General features: G+C 35.7%; 1 protein-coding gene across 12 annotated transcripts in view; it reads left to right on the plus strand.

Annotated features, from left to right (window-relative positions):
* Positions 1-16,565, plus strand: part of MAGI2 (membrane associated guanylate kinase, WW and PDZ domain containing 2) — a 1,350,742-nt gene that overhangs the window by 857,733 nt on the left and 476,444 nt on the right. The gene's annotated exons all lie outside the window — the stretch shown is intronic.

A 16,565-nucleotide genomic window follows, 5' to 3' on the forward strand; every position in this document is an offset into this window, starting at 1 on the left:
TTGCTATTTTCTTGTGCTTATTACTAATAGAGTGCTAAATAGTTTATTTCTAAAAATGAATTTTTTCATTATATTATTCATAATTAAATGTTACCAAAAGTATGGCATTCTTGTAGCCTCTAAGCTTAGTTATTTATTTTTTAATAACAGCATATGAGTAGGCATTGAAAATCTAAGAGCTCTGTTAAAGCTCTTGAAAAAATGTTAACACGTGCACCTTGCATACATATTATTCATAATATATGACCTACAACTAAGGTACTTTGATGTCTGTATTTTTAATTATCACTGTACTGTTTCTATAGTGACATAGTATTTGAATTTCCATGCTCAAATTATTTTTATCAAAGTTTCATAAGCTTGTTTTTTACCTTCCTTGTTCATAATACCTGTAAAAATGTTCTTTCTTGAACATAAGGAAACCAAAATCTAATCTGTCCTAATCAAGGTGTAAAACCATAAAAAGTGGTTTCATCTTGGTTGCTCAGAGGAGAACAACCTCCTCCATTAATATAATGGTGAAAAACATGCTCTGATCCTACCAATAACTGATTTCTGGATACAAATGCTAAAAATCACTATTGATACATAATGTAACCTGTTTACTATGAAATGATCAGGTAATTTTCAAGCAATTAGATTTTTTCTTTTTTAATTCTGAAATATCTTTGTCAAAATATTTACTTCTCATGATGTAATAGATTTAAATTAATAGTACATAGTTTTCTTAGTTGATATTTGATATGAGAAACAAAATGATTTAGCCAAGTAGAAGCAATAATCAGAAAAGAAGCAGAAATTGGGGATCAAAGTACAGTTACAGAGTTTCTTAATGGTTAACACCTGATAGCTAAAAATATAAAATATTTGTCCTCGGTTGAGCCTGAATCATTTGTTTCTAATTCATTTCTACTCTGTATAGGGTAAATCAAATGAAGCATTCTTGACCCACAGATTTGTAAACTAGAAATTAATTGGGGGTCATAGTGAATCTAGAAAGCACCATTCCCTTCCATTTATACACTAAACATGAGGAATTGTTTTTTGTTTTGTTTTGTTTTGTTTTGTTTTGTTTTGTTTTGTTTTGTTTTTCTGGCTAGTCAGTGTTTAAAGACACAAAGAAAATGGGTTAGTTTGAACTTTTCTTAACCAGTTCTAACTGGTCTGTCCTTGGACCTCTTAGCCTGAGGACAATAGGAAAAAACTGCCCAGGCCAACTCTAGGATTTCTGGAGAGTCAGTAGATGTCACAGATGCTTACAGATGCTTACAGTGGTTCTGTAAGCCTGGCTGAGCAAGTGGCTCTTATACTGTCTTTTTCTTTCCCATTATGGGAGAAGAGACATATAAATTAGGCAGCTCTTCGCCCAGTGTTCAAAGATGGAGGAAACAGCCCCAAACCAGAGAACTGCTCTGTCATCCCTTATTAGAAAACCTTGTTTTCTTTTATGTTTCTCCAATAGAAATTTTAGGATTCACTTTGCCTCCCTCTCATATACATATGGGCAGCTTTTCATCTTTTGAACCTCATCACATTTTTTCCAGCACAGGCTCTTTATCCTGCCTTTGTTTTCTTTCCATACACATTCACCAGATATAAAGAACTTCAAACAATACCGAGAAAATTGTTGCTTAAAGTTTAGTTAACACTGCCCTATTTTGACTAAGAGCTTATAATACTAATTAATATCAGATGTCAATTCAGAGCATAAATAGTGTCATTGATGAGGCACATTTGGAGCATAAGAAAAGCTTACTGAGGCAATTCTGTTCCATTACAAAAAATACTGATAATAAGTAATGTAAAATTTAACTTCTTTTGGATGCTTGCCATGTGCTGGGAACTCCCTAACCTCATTCTATGTACTAGTTCATTTAATTGTCCTAATAGATTTTACAGATTGGGTACTATTTTACAAATTAAGACACCGAGGTACACTATATTTAAGTAAGTTGCACAGTAGCTGGAGTTTATATATAGGAAATATATATAAATATAAGATATATTTATATACAAATAGAAATATAAAGAACCCATGATCTTAGCGGCTATGCTATCTTGAATCTTATAGCACCAAATAGAGGCATAAATATGTTTCTCAGCAATGTGTAGACGCATGATCACTATTTTACTTATACCTCTTTAAAAGTGGCATTCTAAGTTTCTACCTAACAAAAGTTTCTAATTTCTTTCATTTCTTGAAGTCATCTACAACTGGGATTATTCAGCTCTGTGGATATAAAGAAAAATCCTATTTCTTATAATATTCTGTATGTATTTAAACATAAAACCTACCAATTTTAAATCCTTATACACTTTACCAAAATGAATTATTTTCTCTATGTAAATAATAATAGATTTTAGAGGAGTCCTCAATTTACTTCTGTTACTCATTTTCTTCACTTTTTTCTCCTTTGAACTTATACTTAGAATGATATATTCCTTGTATTTTCAGGCCATATTCATGTAAAGTTGGTGACCACCTTTAAATATATAATTTCTACATGGAGCTCTACTAACATTATCAATAAATATTCATATATTTTATGTGAACTACCTTATGCTAGGTTCCCGTTTTGCTCAAAATTACATCAAACAGATGGATGTAGCCCATATCACCTAGAAAAGCCATAGAATGATCTTTCAGTGTCTCAGATCAGAAATGTTTCTCTTCTGACATATGTCAGTTTGGTGATAGGAATCAATATAGTTCTATCCTTAGAAATGTAGTTCTATGCATGTTACTACTAAAAGTTACAAAAGTAAAAATGAAATAAAATAAACAGTGGCAACCCTCCTTTAATGAATTCATGACATGGGCTAGACATAGTGTATGTATTTTATCTCTTATCTCATAATCATAGCATACTTAACAAAGAATATGCTGAAATTTAGTTAAAAGGTGCTTAACTAAGGTAACAGTTAATTTAGTAACAGAGTTGAGATCTGGACCCAGGAACACCTGAACTCATCCTCTCTCCAGCCACATTTCTCTGGGCTGTTAACCATGCTGAGGACAAAATGACTCCTGACCTCCATCAAGTAGAATCACAGTCTTTCAGCTCAGTGTATTTCATTACATTGTATTCTGTTATATTTGTCCTTTATTGAATTTGTGGCTGTGGTGTTAGATCTAATGCTTGCAAGGATGATATATCTTTACATCATCTTAGAGAATCTGTCTTTAAACTGATATTTAAAATTCATATCCCCAGGAAACCTTTCTTGACATTAACCTCATCTATATTTAGACATCTTTATTGTGTTAGAGTTGACATCCAGCTGCATGGCTTCAAATACTGTAGATTTACCTGCAGCCTTCACTTTTCTGGTGTGTTCCAGAGCTGTAGTTCTAACTATTGCCCCCTGGACTCCCCATGCTAGGAATTTCTATGGCAACTTAAATACAACATTCTACCTAAATTCTTCTCCCATAAAAGAGACAAGCTGATCAACTCAGAAAGGCCTTTGCTTGATTTTTCAAATTCTTCTTTTCACCCAGATAGCTCTGGGTTTTTTGATGCTTCTTCCCCCCAGGCTTGTTCTATATTATTGGGTATAAAAGATCCTGGACCTGTAGTTTTAATCTCTTGTTTCCAAGTATCACCATCCTAGATTACTGCTGTGTCACCTCATTTGTGGACCACAGTCCCCTAACTGATCTACATTCCTCCAGGCTCCATCCCTATCAGATTGCCTATTATTCCTCCATCAATGAAAGATTCTTGAACCAGCACTTGATCACGTAACTATCCTTCCCAAAACTTGGATGAGCTTCCGTTTCTACTCCCCCAGACTCCCTGGACAATCCACATTTTACTGAAACATCTCTGTTAGCTTTGGTCCCTACTCTTCCTCTACCTCTTCTCTGATCCACATCCCACACTCATAAAACACATCCACGGGTTTGAGAAGGCCTTCTCCACATTGTAACCTCCTATTCTTTTGGTCAAAATATACTAAAATTTTTGATATTCCTAAGAAATCACTCGTTGACTCCCAGGATGAAAAATTGAGTCTGTCTTTCTCTGAATTATCAAAGTACTATTTACAGCCTTCACTCATTTGGAAGCTACTGATTAGCCTGGTATTTATAGGTCACTTTTCATAATGTATATGTCTGGCATCCCCACATACATTATAAGCACTGCCAGGACGAGGACAATTTTACTTTTTGTTTAGCTGTGTCAGTGATTAGTATATATCTTTAAATATCTCAAGATCTCATAAATCTTTATTCTTTAGTCAACCAAACCTCTAAGAGAATGTCAAAGCTTTACTGCATCAACATGATTAGCTTTATTTCATGCTCATTTTACACTGCTGAGGGTCTTCAACATGTGTTCCTTCTAAGTTTGAAAGATTTGACATTCTTTTTTTAAAATTTATTTTTGAGAGAGAGAGAGAGAGAGAGAGAGAGAGAAAAAGCATGAGTGGGGGAGGGGCAGAGAGAGAGGTAGAGAATCCCAGGCAGGCTCCGTGCTGTCAGCACAGAGCCCCACTCAAGGCTCCGTCAAACAAACTGGTAGATCGTGGCCTGAGCTGAAACCATAAGTTGGCTGCTTAACCGCCTGAGGCGGTTGCTTAACCGACCAGGTGCCCCAAATGATAGGACATTCTTGATCTTCCATTCCCTCAAAAGTTATTTGATAACTAAAGAAAATTATGTAGAAATATATTTTAAATGTATATTCTTAGATATAAGAATTTTTCATTTTCTCTGTGAAAATACCAAAAATAGATAGGTGGATGTTGAATCATTATATTTTACACCCGAAACTGATGTAACACTGTATGTTAACTGTACTGGAATTAAAGTAAAATAAAATAAAATAGGTGGATAAAAAGTACATAGTTTTGTTTAAGATTGAACTTTTCTGAAGAAAAGAAAATCCTATAAACCGTAGTAATTGGGTTAAGCTTTCTTGGATTTCTTTTATTTCATGAATTATATGCTAAACTTTTCCGGAAAGTAATTCACCATTATATTGTAGCTTCCCCTCACCAGCTATTAGTAAGTCTAGTGCAAAGAATTAGAAATGCACATATATTTTAAAGGCAGCTAAATCTCTCTGTTAATACACACACACACACACAATGCCAGGAGGAACAGGGCCCGTGAGAGCTACCTTCACCAACAAAGGGAATACAGTATGTGTACACAGAGCCGCCTTCTCCAGGCCCCCAAGCCCGCAATTAGTGCAAATGAACTGCATCTCCCAGAGAGCAAACAGAGTGTCCCTTATGTGATCACCGAGTGTCCTCAGCAATGATCTCAGTTCACCATTAGGGACCCGCATCCAGGTCCTGTGCCGCTTGGCACGCTGACTGTGCCTGCACCATCAGTCCTGGTTTTGTGAATGAGGTCCTGTCACTGTCAAAAGAATTATGTCCTCCGTAGTGAATCTCGCTGTTTTCCTGTGAATAATAGCCCACTCTGAAACCACCCCAACGCCGCCTATCCCCTGCTTATTTTTGTGTGGGTTCACAGAGACTGTGATGTGTGTATCCACTCAGATCTTTTTTTTTTTTTCTTTTTCACTCTGAGGAGGCTTAATTTTATGATTTTGTTCCCAAACACAGTAGTAGGGTTTATCTTTCCATTGGAGGGGCAAATTTCTGGGTCTATTTTAAATCAACCTTCTAAAATTAGATATTCCCTTTACAAATGGGGAGCATCTTTTCTTAAAAGGATTATTTGAAAGTTAAAACTGCCCTAATTGTAAAATGCTCTGAGTGTGATTATAAAGTAATAAGATAATCACTTTAGAGCTCATGGTTATGAACTACAGTAGTAATTTTATCTACAGCACTGGGGGAAAATTGAAATCATGAGTCGTTTCAGGAATGTCACTTCAAGTCAAGGCCAGCTCACTTTGCTATTAAACTAAAAACGATGCATTATTTGAACCTCTTCGTGCCCTCAAACTGATTCAGCATCTTAGGGATCTCGCACTCAACCTTTGTGGAGAGCATTTTTCTACTTCTCCGAGCTGTGTAGGATGTGATGTGTAGGAGAGAGAGATTTGATAGACGAACAAGGAGTGCAGAGCAAGAACAACCAGGGTAACTCTCAGGTTTGTATAGCACTTGCAGAAGCCTGAGGATGGGATGCAATATTTAAGTGGCTTCATGTGCTCCAGGCATCCTTAAAGCTTCATCGTATTTCTAATCATAGCCATCCATTCTCTCTAGGTCTGATTTTCGCTCTGTGTTCCATTTTCTTGTCTCCCGTTTCTCCTCATAAGCAGTGACGATAATTTCAGTGTGAAATCTCAGCTCCTTTATTGCCAGACAGAGTGCTCTAGTTATTTCTGGGTGAGGCCTGGACTTTGTTCCTGAAGAGGGAAGGTCTCTGTGTGCACTCATTCCTTCTACATAGCTTCATTGCTGGGAATAGCAGCCTCATATTTTCCCTCCTAATTGACTTCTTGCTCTCATTGGATAATACCTTGACTTCAATTTGGCTCCAAAGAATAGCACTTGAATTATCATGATCAAAATGAAATAAGGTCTTCTTCTTTTTCTCTTTCAGACCTTTTGATGTTCCTAAAACTTCACAAGGGGCTATTATGTTTTACATAGTACTAGTCTCGTGGAATATTTTCAGAATTTTGAAAGCAAGATCTAAAAGATTCTGCACATTTATATCCTATATTTCATTTGTATCTTGCTTTGGTCTTTGAATATTTTCAATACTTATATCAGTTTCTCTCACCCAAAGTTAGTTGAGGGCTTGTGGGACTTGGTTCTATATAATAAACATCTTCCAAATTCATTACATTTATTAAAATCAAATGACATATACAGTTTCAAAGTTATATATATATTGGGATTCATTTTATTGCCATTATTCTAGTCTACTTTTACTAAAATGTTAAAAATGAAATATTGCAGAAAGAAGATACACTTATTAAGGCAGCTCTTCTCCCTTATTAATGGGAAATAATTCCCTCTACTAATCTTTCTAGTAAATCTTTACAATTTAGTTTTTTAAATCTTGGATTTTTTTTCTTTGTCATCTTCTGCTTGTGGTTAGACCTTGACTTTTCTATTTTCTTAATTTCACATATTGTTCTTATAGTGCTTCAAAGAAACTATAACCAACTGAGGGTTTTAGATATAGATGAAAAATAATTTTGAGGTATTGAACATGTTTTCTTAGTAATTCACATTTCCCTGCCTATCTTCCTGAATAGGTGAAATGCAATTTGGTTACAAATTTTACAGATAAAAGGTCATTTCTTGACAGGACTGGGAATTTCTCTTTCCTCAATTGGTCATAAACTCAGTTAATCATTACCCTAACTTTCCCTAATTCTAATATTTTATTCTAAGTTTATTTTTATACACATATAATTTTACATAAATATATATAAATTGCCACCATGTCTAAGGGCCATCTCTTCTCATTCACCTCATCTCTTTCACATATCTTATATGAAAAGAATTTACATACACTGTTGTTAGGAATGAAAACTCTTGCAGCCACTGTAGAAAACAGTAAAGGGGTTCCTCAAAAAGTTAAAAATATATCTGTCCTATGATCCAGCAATTGCACTACTAAGTATTTACCCAAAGGATAAAACAATACTAATTCAAAGAAATATGTTCACCCTATATCTACTGCAGCACTATTTACAGTAACCAGATTATGGAAACAGCCCAAGGGTTCATCAACTGATGAATGGATAAAGAAGAGGTGTATATATATACAATGGAATATTACTCAACCATAAAAAAAGAAACCTTGCCATTTGCAACCACATGGATGGAGCTAGAGAGTGTTATGCTAAGCCAAGTAAGTCAGAGAAAGACAAATACCATATGATTTCACTCCCGTGTGGAATTTAAGAAACAAAACAAACAAACAAGCAAGAGATGGGAAAAAGAGAGGCAAACCAAGAAACAGACTTTTAACGACAGAGAGTAAAATGATGGTGACTAGAGGGGAGGAGAGTGGGGGAATGAGTTAAAGAGATGATGAGGATTAAGGAGTGCACCTGTGATGAGCACCAGGTGTTGTATGGAAGGGATGAATCGTTACATTGTACACTTGAAACTAATATTGCACTGTATGTTAACTAGATGAAATTTAAATAAAAAGTTTTAAAAAGAATTTATATAATGCATTTTTTTAGAACTTAGAAACACTTTAGGAGAACTAAGAAGTTAAAAAGAAACACTGCAAGTCAGTAATCAGTGTATATAGAAATATCTCTGAAAAAGCAGAAAAGTAATCTTCTTTGCTAACTGGCTAGCTACAGCACAGGGAGTATAAACAGGAGAGAAGCCTACTTTGCGTTGTGTTTTCCCTTTGTACTTTTGGATTTCGTCCATGTGCATATTTTACTACATCAAAAAAGTAATTAGTTTTTTAAATGATGAGCAAAAATTCATTAATCATTTAAAATGCAAACATTTTAGCACCCATAGTATAATCCTTCTTTTTATTTTAGAAGGTTTAGGAAAATTGGTAAGAGCACTCTGTGATCAAGAAGTTATAATCTTGGGGCGCCTGGGTGGCACAGTCGGTTAAGCGTCCGACTTCAGCCAGGTCACGATCTCGCGGTCCGTGAGTTCGAGCCCCGCGTCAGGCTCTGGGCTGATGGCTCGGAGCCTGGAGCCTGTTTCCGATTCTGTGTCTCCCTCTCTCTCTGCCCCTCCCCCGTTCATGCTCTATCTCTCTCTGTCCCAAAAATAAATAAAAAACGTTGAAAAAAAAATAAAAAAAAAAAAAAAGAAGTTATAATCTTGACTTCTTTTAATCTACTGGCTACATAGAACACAGGTGGCCACTACATGATTGCTTCCTTTCTGAAGACAGAATGCTCCCCACTTTTCACTATAGGATATAATCTATAGTATGGTCATAATAGAAAATCAATTGAAACGATGTTTGTCTCTTATCTAAGAGTCAACCCTTGAAATGTTCATTCATTTATAAGACCCTGTGGTTCAAATTTTAACTAAGAACTTCAGCTTCTAGAAGTGAAGGGAGGACCATGCTCTGACAGCCCCCTCCCCCACTAAAATGCAATAAGACCTTGTATTAGTATAACAAATACACTTTTTGATGAGATTACTGAGTTTGCAAGAAAGCAAGGTAAATCTTCATGCTCCACCACTTTGGTCACTACCACAAATGAGCAGAAACGAAAGTGAGGAGCAATCTGTTCTAAAAAGACTTGAAAACCAAGGTTGCCCTAGTAATGTATGAGGAGACTAAGCATTGGGCTAATATAAAATCGGGGGGCTAAGCCTCTGATTCTGCTTTCAGTCTATACCCTCAGTGGTGCCAAAGTGCTGCCAAGTTCATTGCTCGGTAGCAGCCCCTCGTGCCCAGCAAAATCAAATGCAGAACTCTACAGGATAATACAGAACTTGAAAAAAAAAAAAAAGTGTGGATTCTGAAAATCCTCAGAATTTTCCTCCTTTAAATCACTTAACCACACAACATGTCTCAACTAAGGAAGGAAAACTCAATTTATGTAAACACCTTTTTAAAAGGAAATATTAGCTTTGTGTGTAAACACCTTTTTAAAAGGAAATGTTAGCTTTGTGTGTATCTCTTTTGTTAGAAATTGCATTTTTAAAGTTTATTTATTTATTTTGAGAGAAGAGAGTATGTGAATGGGGGAGGGGCGGAAAGAGAGGGAGGGAGAGAGAGAGAGAGAGAGAGAATCCCAATCAGGCTCTGCACTGTCATCACAGAGCCTGACACGGGGCTCAAACCCATGAAATCACGAGATCATGACCTGAGCCAAAACCAAGAATCAGATGCTCAACCAACTGCACCACCCAGGTGCCCCAGAAATTGGATATTAAAAAAAAAGTAATATCTTTAAAATTATACAAACTTGACTACACTTCTTGTTTCTGTGGGGAAAGACTATTTAGACTGCTTGACTGATTTCACTATGTGATTTACTTAGTGTTTTTGAAGTAGTAGAATTCACTGATAATAATATATAACATTTATTGAACACCTACTGTTCTAAGCAATTTATATGCATGCCACATCTAGTGCTTATACGGAGGTATGTTATTATCCCTATTGTATGCTTAAGGAAAGTGAGACATGCCCAGAGTGATTAAATAATTTCCCCAACCTCAGACTGTAAAGAACAGATTCAAACTCAGGCAGTCTGACACCAGCCTTAGCAATTATGTTCTTCTGTTTCTTGTGGAGTGTGTTTGTTGTTACCTTAGAAGCACTAAACAAAAATCAAAAGAAAAAAATTATCTCAGATTGTTCCTATTCTCTTTTCTTATCAACTACAAATATGTTCCTCACAATCTTTTTTTTTTCCCTCAAATGCTCTCTAGCTATGCTTATTTCTGAAGAAATAATATGAAGACAGGAGGGAAACAAATGATTAGATTCATTAAAATTTGTCACATAGCCATTAGAAATATAAATCCCAGAGCTCTCACAGGGTAAACCAAATTTTGGAAATTCAAATTTTATGACAGTTCAAGAAATAAAATCAACAATTTCCTGTCTAGGTTAAAAACATTGTTTTTCCCTTGTTTCGAAGGATGGCAATTACATAAATTTCAACATTAACTACATGCATTGACCATGTCAAGTGAAAATATGGATAACATAAAACAGGCATTCTTCTTGAAATGGTTTTATCTTGGTTTCTGATTATTCTTTAATAAAACTGAGTGGGGCATTCAAAACAATGGCATTCTGATTTATTCTTAGTCTTGTGTCCAAAAGGCAATGTGTTAGATATTTGTAGGGCGATAAACATGTAAGCAAATGGAATGGCAACAATACATATTGTTGTATCTCAACACCTTAGACTAGACCAGAGCTATAGAATTTATGTGAGGTGGACTGAATTATGTAAAAATGCATACATTTAATTCTCTTCCAATTAAATGACTTGCAGTCCCTCTACAATGTACAGATATTTGAGTTTTTCTTATTTTCTTATGCGAAGAAGAAAAACATTTGCTAAATCCAACAAAACACCATTACATTAGGAAAGAGGAAAGAAATTATATTTCTTAAATCTTCACAACAGCAAAGGTGTACGTAAAATATGGTTTTTTATAGGTCCTCCTTTATAAGACTGCATTGTCAATGTCTGTTTTGTGTCTCAGTGTCTCTGTAGAGCTTCTAGGAAATTCAACAGTTCTGGTCAAAGGAAATTTTTTTATCATTATCATTCTTTAAAAAGAGATGTTCCTTCTTTATTGAAATATTCTTTGATTCTATTGTTAGTGATACAAAACAAAACACGCCTTGCTCTGGTTCATAAGGCATCTAAGTGACCTAGAAATGCAAAACGGAATACTCAGAAAAAATGTCAGTGTTTGATAAAGTCTGTTCACTTCAGCAGCAAGCATCTTAGGAAAAAAATTACATTTACATACCCAAAAATTCATGTTTAGATTTAACAATAAGACCAGGCTGAGAAATTTGTCTTGGAAGTCAAAAAGGACAATTCTACATGGCTACTTCCAATCAAGAAATAGCTTCACAGTGCTATAAAAGTAAAGCATATACCTGGATTATTTGGTCCCTTCTTAGTCGAAATTTAAATAGTCCAGGACTTCCCAAATTGTAGGTCTGACATATATGAGGTCTGTGTGTGGGCACATCTACACCCATGCTTGTCTAAGCTGAAGTCCGTGAGAAGAGAGAGAGGCATGTTAACAGGAGTGGCTATACGTGCACCCTTGGTTGGCATGTAAGATCTGTTTTTTCCCACCCTTTTAGTAGTAAAAGTCAGTTTGGGTAGTACATCCAGATAATGGAATGTTTTCAGTCCTAAGGAGAAATGAGCTCTAAGCCATTAAAATACATTCAATAAACTTGAATACATATTACTAAGTGCATCTCATTACTAAGTGCAAGAAGCCAATCTGAAAAGGCTCTATACCATATGACATTCTGGATAAGGCAAAACTATGAAGACAGTAAAAGCATCAGTGTGGTTGCCAGGAGTTAGAGGGGGAGGCCGGGATGAATAGGCAGAGCACAGAGGATTTTTAGGGCAGTGAAACTTGGTATGATATTATAATGGCATATACATAGCATTATACATTTGTCTAAACCCATAAGATGTATCATCCACAGTGAACCCTAATTTAATCTATGGTCTTTGGGTGATAATGATGTGGCAGTGTAGGTTCATCAGTTGTAACAAATGTACCACACTGGTGGGGGATATTTGTAATGGGGAGGCTCTATGCATGGAGGGTACGCAGGGAATATATGGGAAATCTCTATACTTTTCTTTAATTTTGCTGTAAACTTAAAATTTTTTAAAAACTAGTCTATTTTTTGTAATCCATTCTGTTCTTAATGGGTACATTCTCAGTTACTTATACATTACCCAACATATCTGATTAAAAATAATAAGCCTCACAGAAGAAAGACTTAATCATATTATCCAAAATGCAGTAAAGTTATCTTCTATTTTTCTTATGAAGCAGGGAAACTATTATGAGATAGCATGACTGTTCAGTGAATTGTAAGCTGAACTCACCTAATATATTATGTAAGTAGTTGCATTGAACCCTTTCCCCAATTTCTATACTAAAGTCCAAGTCACCAGAATCTTAGAAAGCAAACTTATTTGGACATAGGGTCATTGTAGATGCAATTAGTTAAGATGAAGTCATACTAGAGTAAGCCGGCCCCTGATCCAGTATGACTAGTGTCCTCATAAAAAGGGGAAATCGAGACGCAGACATGTACACAGTAAGAACGCCATATGAAGACTAGAATTCTGCTACCATAAACCAAGTAAATACCAGAAGCTAGCAGACAGGTCTGGAATAGATCCTTCTCTAGTGCCTCCAGAAGGATCATGGCCCTGCCAAACCCTTAATTTAGGACGTCTAGTCTCCAGAACTGTAAGATAACACATTTCTATTGTTTAAGGCATCCAGTTTGTGGTATTTGTTATGACAGCGCTAGCAAACTAACAATGCATACCATTTGGACCACATTCTCTTTGACTACCCACTGCCTAACCTAGTGCCTGGCACTTAGTAGGGTCTCAACAAATGTTTAATTAATTAATTGACAACACTGTCATAGTAATATAGGAAATGGAATGCCAGTTCCTTCTCTCACTGAGTGCTAAGTATTGGAATTCTTCAGACAGTTGCCTTAGGTATTATTATTTCCATATGCTATATTGCCATCCTAGAAATTTGTATATAACTCTTTAGTGTCATTGAATATCACTTAGTAAATCATTATGATAGTACTGTATGTAGTTACCTAGAGTTGGGGGGAGGTACTTCCTCTCTATCCACCATGTTGTCTTACATGTCAAAGAAGGTACTTAATTTGCACTCTCCTGGCACCTTAACCTACGCTACCCAGGCAGAATGGGCGTGACTTATCTGAATGATGCATCTTAGAAGGATATTTGGGCCTGCTTGACTCAACTCCTCTTTTTCTTCCTTTTAATGTTCTACATTCATCTTCTGAAAATAGATTCTGCCCCTGCATGGGTGGCCTGCCCTGGTTCTGTGCTGCCTGTGGATACAATTTGCCTGATTCTGGGTTTCACCAGAAGCCCTTGACTCTGACCATAAACTACATCCATAGATTGGCCTTTATGAATAGTAAATTTGGGAATGTTACAGTTCTCCATTTGCCTTACTCATTTTTTTCTCTTATTTTGTTCAGATAGAGAAAGTAGGTGCTACTTATTACTTCCTATCAACCCAGTTCATTACTGGTTGATTACTTACAGTTGATTACAGTTCATTACTAGTTGATTACTTCCTATCAACCCAGCCTGATAAAATTCTTCTCTCCCCTATTAAGCTCTTTTCAAGTATCTTGCACATTGTAGGTATTAAATTCGTGTTTGCTAATGTAATGATTAATCCATTAGATAAGAATAAAAGAATGAATGAGTTAAACACATGTTAGACAAACTGAAAGAAATTGTCACCGTAATCTCTGGCACATCAATAAATATAATTGTAGACATCTCCAAAGACTCAACTTTAAGTAAAAAAAAAAGTACATTTATTCATATCTAAGCTTCTTGAATGAATTCTCTGTCAGCATATTATATATTTTCATTCACTCTTTAGTCCATTCCAACCTGGTTTCTGCACCCACCATTCCACTATAACTACTACCATAACTGGTAGCTAATAACCCCAGTGACCTCCTCCATGTCATTAATTTCAATAGATGTGATGCCCTTATATTGTGGACTATTTAGAAGCTTTGGCCAAAGGTAGTAAGTGTTTCCTCCTCATTGCCCTTTGTTTGGCTTCTATGGCATGAAGATCAACTGGTTTTCCTATTACTTTCCTGACTGTTCTTTCCTAATCATTCTCTCATTGACTCTTAAATGTGGGAATTCCTCAGACAGCTGCTCTAGGGATTCCAATTTCCACTTGCTACACTGCCTCTCCAGGCAATTTCATTCACTCCCCTGGCATAAATTATAATACAGTCTAGCCATATTCTGTTGTTTCTTGAATTGATTCTCTCCAGCCAAGCACTCTTTGACATGACATGTCCGTTGTGAGTTTGGCATGGACCTCTGTCTCCATGTGCCCAAAACAATACACATATTCCTCTATCTCCCCACACAGTCCTGCTCCTTCTGTCATATTTTCTATCTCAGTGAATGGCTTTGCCACCAGGTTTACCGTGACGTCTCATTTTTTTCTTATCTGTCCAGTTTTTTTTAATCATAGCAAATCTACCCTCTAAATATTTTTCAGTCCACTCATTCCATGCCCAGGCCACTATCATCTCTCATCTGGAGCACAAAAATAACTCCCCACTGATCTGTAAATATCTATTCTTGCCATTCTTAAAACCCCAGAATAGTTAAGGGGAATCTTTGTGGGGAATGAAAATCTGGTTGTGTTGTCTCCTTGATTAAGACACATCAACGTATTCTCATTGCTTTTAGGATATAGCCCCAAATTCTGAGCATGGTTTCTAAGGCCTTGCCTAATTAAGCGCTTGTTTATTGATTTTTTTTTTTCTCCATTACCTTCCTCTGAAAAAAGTCTCTTGATTTCTTTTTCAAGTTTCAGGTCAGTAGCACATTGGGGAAAAAAGGCTTTCCTTGACTCTTTATATAAAATTAGGTGAATGCATATGCATAATATCCCAGATTGGCCTGGGAAAGCATTCATCACACTTAAAATTGTTTAAAGATTACACATCTTGACATATTTTGAGGTCCACAAGAGCAGGGATCATGCCTCTCTTGTTCATTCTTCTGTCCTGAGTTCCTGACAATTGCGTGCTTAATAAATATTGATTAAGTGAATATTGAATGAGTGAATATTTCAGAACATGACCTTGCATTTTAACTTTTCAAATACAACATGACATTTGGAAACACCTGAGAGCAGTGTATTTCGTGTATTGGTAATTATATGTAATAAGGTACAGCAATGAGCATCTCAAGAGAGCAATGGTATCTTTTCTTGCTGCTTCTTTCCCACATATTTACAAAGGCCAATTCTTTATGAGGAATCAGCTGGAAGACTGCACCCATATTCTTTTAATAAAGTCTTCTTTTTAAGGGCAAAACCATGAAAGCTGGTAACATGTTCTTGTGCTTACTAATTCTTATAGATACTTACTAATTCTTATAGATACCTTAATATGGCCCTCTGAGATTGATGCATGTAGGGAAAACATTGATCTAAGCAACTGATTGAGACAAAGGTAGCTTTCAACTTTATTTCACTCCTTGTAAATTACCTTTATTAATTTTTAAAGTTATAAATATAATAGACAGCCAATGAATGCAGAGATACATAAACACGACTTCTTCCACCCCATCTAAATTTACTATCCTTAAGTAATCAAATTTGGCAATACATTGTACATCTTCCATCCTGTTTTCATGTTCATATAATTATATGCAAAGCTATATGCATATATCTAAGAGAACTTGGTGTTTGCTTATTTTTTAAAGATAGGATTAACAATATATATTACTTTGCAACTTGGATTACTCTTTGAGTAGTAATTATGAGCATCTTTTTCAGTTCAATAGATACACATCTAATTCATTGTTTTTAAACTGCAGTTTTCCATGGTAATGATAACCACAATTTACTTAATCATATTTTCATTGTTAGGCATTAAAACCATTTTCAGGGCTTTATTATTACATATACTGCAATATATATTGTTATATATGTATTCTTATACCATAACACCTTTTTTCTAGAGGATATATTTCTGTCTATCTATCTATCTATCTATCTATTGAGGATATATTCCCATATATAGAGATATATATTAAGCAGGATTACTTTGCCAAAGAACATGTGCATTTGTATATGTATATTTTTAATGTTAATAGTTATTGGTTATGTTCCCAAATGGTTGTAGACTTTCATATTTTTAAGTTGACTGTCCTATCCTTACACTGGCATCTGTCAATAGGACTCTCCTTCCAGTGTTTGGGTTAAGCTGTCTCTACCACAGCTTACAGATGAGGAAGCCATAGTGACTCTGCAGGCCTTCTGGTTCTCTACTCTTGAGTTGTTTTCCAAATCTCCCACTGGGGAATACTTGGACTTTTGGTGAC

Source organism: Neofelis nebulosa, chromosome 4 (genome assembly GCF_028018385.1).
Source record: "Neofelis nebulosa isolate mNeoNeb1 chromosome 4, mNeoNeb1.pri, whole genome shotgun sequence".
NCBI lineage: Eukaryota > Metazoa > Chordata > Mammalia > Carnivora > Felidae > Neofelis > Neofelis nebulosa.